Raw genomic sequence first — 5810 nt, 5'->3', positions numbered from 1 at the left:
TCTTCATAGTTTTATTCTTGCGACCACTTGTCATTAATTCCACTGCACATATTTCACGTCACTCTCATGATTTTAATATATATATATATGTTTTACCCGCCTTTAGCGCGAGGAATTTTAAGGCCCCTACACAGCTACTTACCGCAACCATTGTTCACATCATTGTCTCATGAACTGGCGCTCTTTGGCCATCAATTGGCCCTTGCGCCATTAAACACCACATATCATCATCATCAACGTCTTTTCGAGCTCGCTTTCCCCACACACGATAACCCAGTAGAATCAGCTACGGCAGCAAATTGCGGATTATCTTACCGAAGCATTTTTCAGAACATTACTGGCGAATGTGTTACGGCGTGAATTTATTTTTTTTCTATTTCTGTTGTGTTAATTTTCTTTGCCCAGTTGTCTATTTCTACGCGCACGTGTAACCCTGTGTATTTCCCTCCTGCAATAATGCCTTCGGGCGCTGCAGGTATTAGAAACTTAAATGGCAAAAAATATTGTTCAACTGGTACTGAGCTTCACTGATGCGGTCATCCCAGAAAATACTCGTGCAAGTTCACTGTAATTCACCAACGCTACCATTTCTTGCGTAGGACATCGGAAGAGCCCTAAACTTGATACTGGAAAAGAAGACGTCTCGCAAGTCGGGCTCGTTCAAGGGGATGATGAATCCACTCTGGGTAATTTACTCACTCCTCTCTCAATCGCGCGCTTCATTGTGATGAGGCGAAGCTGCCTGTGGAGCTAGCCTGCGTGTGCAGCACGACTGTTTGCTGTAATTATGAAAAACTTAAGACCAGGCTAACTGAGAACCTTCATGTGTTATCAGGTTTCTCCGTCTTGTGGTAGAGGTGAAGAAGTGCGATAAAAACTTGGAGGACGCTATAGCTTTGCCTTCAAGAGTAGAACGCGATAGCGTAATCGCTGCCCGTTCGCATCGCCTTCTCAATGGTAGTTCTCGTTCGGTGCCTCAACCGTGCTGCAAGGAAACGAACACCTGTGTGCGTAACGTTAGCCGTTTTAAACTATCGTAGAATTTTTACTGCAAAGTGCAGCTGGGTAGTGCCAACCAAGCCGTAATTCTTCCTTCAGCTAAAGGCGCAGTACGCGTCCGTATAAGGCAACACGCGAAGCTACGCAGCTGCTCACGCTGTTGATGCTCTTGCAGCTGATGACGATTTAGGATGTCTGTGCGCTTTGCATTCGGTGGGCCTTTAAAACCACCAGTCTAGCAGAATTCACATGTTTTGACACTTGGCGCGATTGTACGCTTCTGCCACGCAATATTGCATGCGTCGAGGAGGCTCCTCCCCCCACATGACATTCATATAGTGTTTTTTTCCGAAGCAGTTTCAAGCCGTGATGTGTCTCTGTGGTAGAACGCCTGCTTGCCCCGCAGAAGGCCTGGGTTAGATTTTCACTCATACCAAACATTATTATTTAGTTCATTTGCATATTTCTCAAGTTTTCACTCACGGGCAACTCTGATTTTTCGCTCACAACCGCTGACGCCAACACCATAATTTCCGCGAAACGAGCTCTTCAACGCTAGCGCATAGTGTTGCCGGCATACATGCGTTTAAAAAAAATCTTGAAGAAAACAAACACGGTTGCTTTTCGCCAGTTGGTTCAAAAAGAACTGTTCATTAAGATCAAACCACGGACTAGCACGTTATGCTGCGAGTACTCAAGAAGCACCTCGCTTATGGAGGAAAAACATGGGCTACTCACTACTGCACTACCGCCAGTCTGTCATACATGTTGTTACGAGAGGTAAAACGAAAAAAAAAAGAATCCTGGTGTCTTGCCCATCCGTTGACGACACACTTTTGCCACGGAACTTGAAACCGCCTTGTTTCAAGGGGAATAGCTGCATAGTGGAGCCCAAGCATATTTTTCATGTTACTTCCGTTTTACACAGGTACTGCTTCAAGTACTTCAGGTACTGCTACTTCTGCGACTGAAGACAAAGCCCTGGCATCAGGAACACCAGAGCCAGAGACATCAGAGTCGGAGGCGCACGTGTCAAATGTCCCCTCTGGTGAGAACTGCCGCCTATTCTTTCCTTACTGGTTTAGATAGTGTATATAATTTGAGAATGGCGCCGTCATTGGACGTACTAAATAATGACGCTTTAAATATTTATCTTTTTCAGACCCTCAAAATGGTTGCAAAAGCAAGTTTGATATCGGGCTCTACACAGATGACTCAAAAGTGGATGATCAGACAAAACATCAACTGCTAACTTCTCCTTGGCTTCCTCCGCCAGGCTACATGTTTAGGCCTATGAACGATTCGAAGCAGAAACGAAGGTTTCAGGCGGCTTGGTTGGACAGGTACCGATGGCTTAGCTACTCAGCGCTTCAAGAGGGTGCGTTTTGCCGAGTGTGTGTCCTTTTTAGCAGAAGTGAGGTTGGCAAGGGCCAACATGCGCGCACTGGGGCCCTCGTATCCAAGCCATTTCAAAAGTGGAAGCACGCCCTCGAAGTCTTCTGTGCACATGAAGCCACTAAATATCACACTGACGCTCAGCTGGTAGCCGATAATTTTCTTCAAACCTTCTCAGGATGTGTGCCCAGTGTTGTTGATCAACTGGACCATGGCAGGCAAATTCAAGTAAGAGATAACCGAAGGAAGTTACAGCCTATTGTTGAGACAGTTCTCTTTTGCGGGTGGCAAGGTCTGGCTCTCCGTGGCCATAGAGACAGTGGTCCCATGGATTCGAGCACAGCCTCCTCTACAAATACAGGCAACTTCAGAGCGCTGCTTCGCATGCGAGCGCATTGTGGCGACACAGATCTAAAAAAGCATTTGGAAAGTTGCCCAAATAATGCCTCGTATTTAAGTCCAGACGTACAAAACCAGATTATAGAAATATCTGCTGCAATCATCAAGGAAAGCCTAGGCGCAAAAGTAAACGCTGCAGGCTGCTTCTCCGTACTTGCTGATGAAACGACGGATATTGCTGGTGTCGAGCAGCTTACTGTTTGTGCAAGGTACCTTAGTAAGGATGCGAACGAAATCGAAGAAGTGTTCTTAGGCTTTGTGCCAATTCACGACCAAAGTGGCCGGGCCCTCGCCGACACCATCATAAGGTTCCTTATAGACATGGGAATTAACATGCAGCATCTCCGTGGTCAAGGCTACGATGGTGCAAGCTCGATGGCCGGCAAAACGAATGGTGTTCAAGCTGCTGTTCGTGAGAAATATCCAGCCGCTCTCTACACTCACTGCGCCAGTCACTCCCTTAATCTAGTTCTGTGTGCGGCATGCTCCATCACAGACATTCGAAACTGTTTTGGGACTCTAAAGGCGACGTCAGTCTTTTTCCGTAAATCTTCTAGCCGCTCACACGTTTTTCGAAAAATGATAAGTTCGAGCTGTCCTGAGTCTACAAGGCAGCGCCTTTTGGGACTATGTGAAACGCGCTGGGTCGAGAAGCACGATTCAGTGCTTTCATTTGTGAGCCTCTTTGAGCCGTTGATCGCAGCACTAGAGGAGATTAAGTTTAACGGAAATGGCGAAAGTCCAGTGCAGGCAAACAGTCTAATGTTGGCACTCTTGTCACCAGCGTTCCTTGTAAGCCTGCATGTGGCGGAGCACGTGTTAGCACTTACTTTGCCACTGTCCAAGAAGCTGCAGACGAGGAGTATCGACATCAGCGCTGCCATTGACGACATAGAAGCGGTACAGCAGTCAATTGAAAATGACCGCAAGAACGCGAATGCTTGTTTCTCAAAAATATTTGCACAAGTGCAGGCATTGGCAGAAAAAGTGAATGTGGAGATCACCAGCCGTCGAGCCGGTGTCCGGAAGCAAAAACTTGGGAGCAATGCATTCGAAAGCACGGAAGAATATTTTCGCAGAACCCTGTTCATTCCGTTCATGGACCACGTACTAGCCCAGTTAATCCAACGGTTCGAAAAGCACAGGGCGCTTCTAAAGGACTTTTCAGTAATTGTACCATCTGAAATACCACCAATGCGAGATGATCGGGAGAAAGGAGCACAAAATCTCCTGACCGTTTTTGCGCATGACGTCGTAACCAGGGCTGCTTTGGGAGAACTGCGACTATGGTGGACAAAGTGGGCGAACAAAGCAGTAAACCAGCGCCCCAGTACAGGAACCGATGCCCTCTCTCATTGCGACAGCAGGTTCTATCCGAATGTGTACAAGCTACTCCAGATTCTAGTCACCCTTCCAGTGACCACTGCCAGCGCGGAGAGAACGTTTTCAAGCATGAGGTTACTTAAGAACTACTTACGCTCCACGATGTCTGAGGAACGCATGGTTGGCCTGGCACTTCTGTACAGAAATGTCGACATCAGCGTGTCGGAAGTCATTGACCGCTTCGCTAAGCTTCCTCGCCCGGTAAACTTTGTCCTTTGATACCGAGCAGGACAAAAATCAGCGCAAACGAAAGGAAAAGACACTGCTGTTCCAGTGTTCAGGTCAATGAGCCCGTAATTCTGGAGCAATATTATTGTTCTCACCTTTTAAAGCCGTAAGGATTTTGTACCTTTTAGCAGTGTTATAAACATACGAATACGGGCATCAGGTGGACATTAAAAGCCAATTGGCAGCTTCACGTTGTTCACTGAGAGGTTGGCATATGTGGCGTTACCAAACAAATTCAGCTACTGGGAAGTTGTACTAGCGGCATTGTTTGTTACTTTCATTTGTCGTTTTTGTTCTTCATTGCTTTCTGAACTACAAGCGACAACCCTCCTTTTATATTCAGTGCACAATAGTGGTTCGCACTTTTAAAACAGTTTTGAAATAGTTGCTTTCGTTATTTCTGCGCTCTTCCTTCATAGTTCTGTCCACATGGTGCGTCTGCTTGGCCAAGGACATATCAGTTTCAGTGACTGTGCAGCATATGCTTTTGCATTATTTTAGGCATTATGTATAGTGATCATTGCTTAGTTCCGCATTTTGATTGCATATTTAAATCTACATTTGTGATGTTTCCTGCAAGCATACTGCGCACTGTTTCCAGTGACTTATGTTTTGCCCGTATTCGAGGTGTACTTCCCCATTCTTGTTTTTCCCTGGCCGCATCATTTGTGCAAAAAGATGAACATTTCGCGTAAACAATCTGCAATAAAATATTGGATCTCGTCCTGGTTATTTTGTGGACTTCATTTTTTTGTTATCAGGCGCTTCTTCAGTTTAACACTGAGGCAGTTCCAAAGTTTAAGTGGTATTTGCCGTACCTCTTACACACAAAAAATTAAAAAAATTGAAAAGATTGAACACAGGTATTCCTGGAAAGATTTTGCGGGCATGCCAACATAATATTTTTACGAAAAACACATTTCTTACTTGTTCTTGATAGTGCGCAGCATTCAAGAAGTGATTTGCAGCATATAATACAAATTGTCTCTGGTAATACATGCTATTCATGCTATTCATATACTTAGTCGTTCGAAACATTTGATGAGGAGGTCGCGCTGCAACGTGAGCCCCCCCCCCCCCCCCCCCCCGAACAAAATTCCTGGCTACGCCACTGCCTCTGAGCAGTCTTGTTTAAGCGTATTTCATGTGACGTCACATTACGTCGCCCCGTTAAATAAGTATTATATACACGAGTGTTGGTACACTCTATGCCAGGGGCGTAGGCAGAATTTTTTTTTTGGGGGGGGGGGGGGCAGGGACCACCTCTATGATCTGAAGTCAGGGCAGGCAGATGTGGTCGAGTGCCATTTTGTGCTGTGTATTCCATGGCAAAAAAAAAAAATTCGGAGGGGGGGGGGGGGCAAGGGCTCGGTGTGCCCCCGCCTCCCTGGCTACGCCACTGCTTC

The sequence above is a fragment of the Rhipicephalus sanguineus genome, chromosome 1, assembly GCF_013339695.2.
Source record: "Rhipicephalus sanguineus isolate Rsan-2018 chromosome 1, BIME_Rsan_1.4, whole genome shotgun sequence".
Lineage (NCBI taxonomy): Eukaryota > Metazoa > Arthropoda > Arachnida > Ixodida > Ixodidae > Rhipicephalus > Rhipicephalus sanguineus.
The sequence above is the reverse complement of the archived record's forward strand: the minus strand, read 5'-3'. Positions refer to the sequence as shown.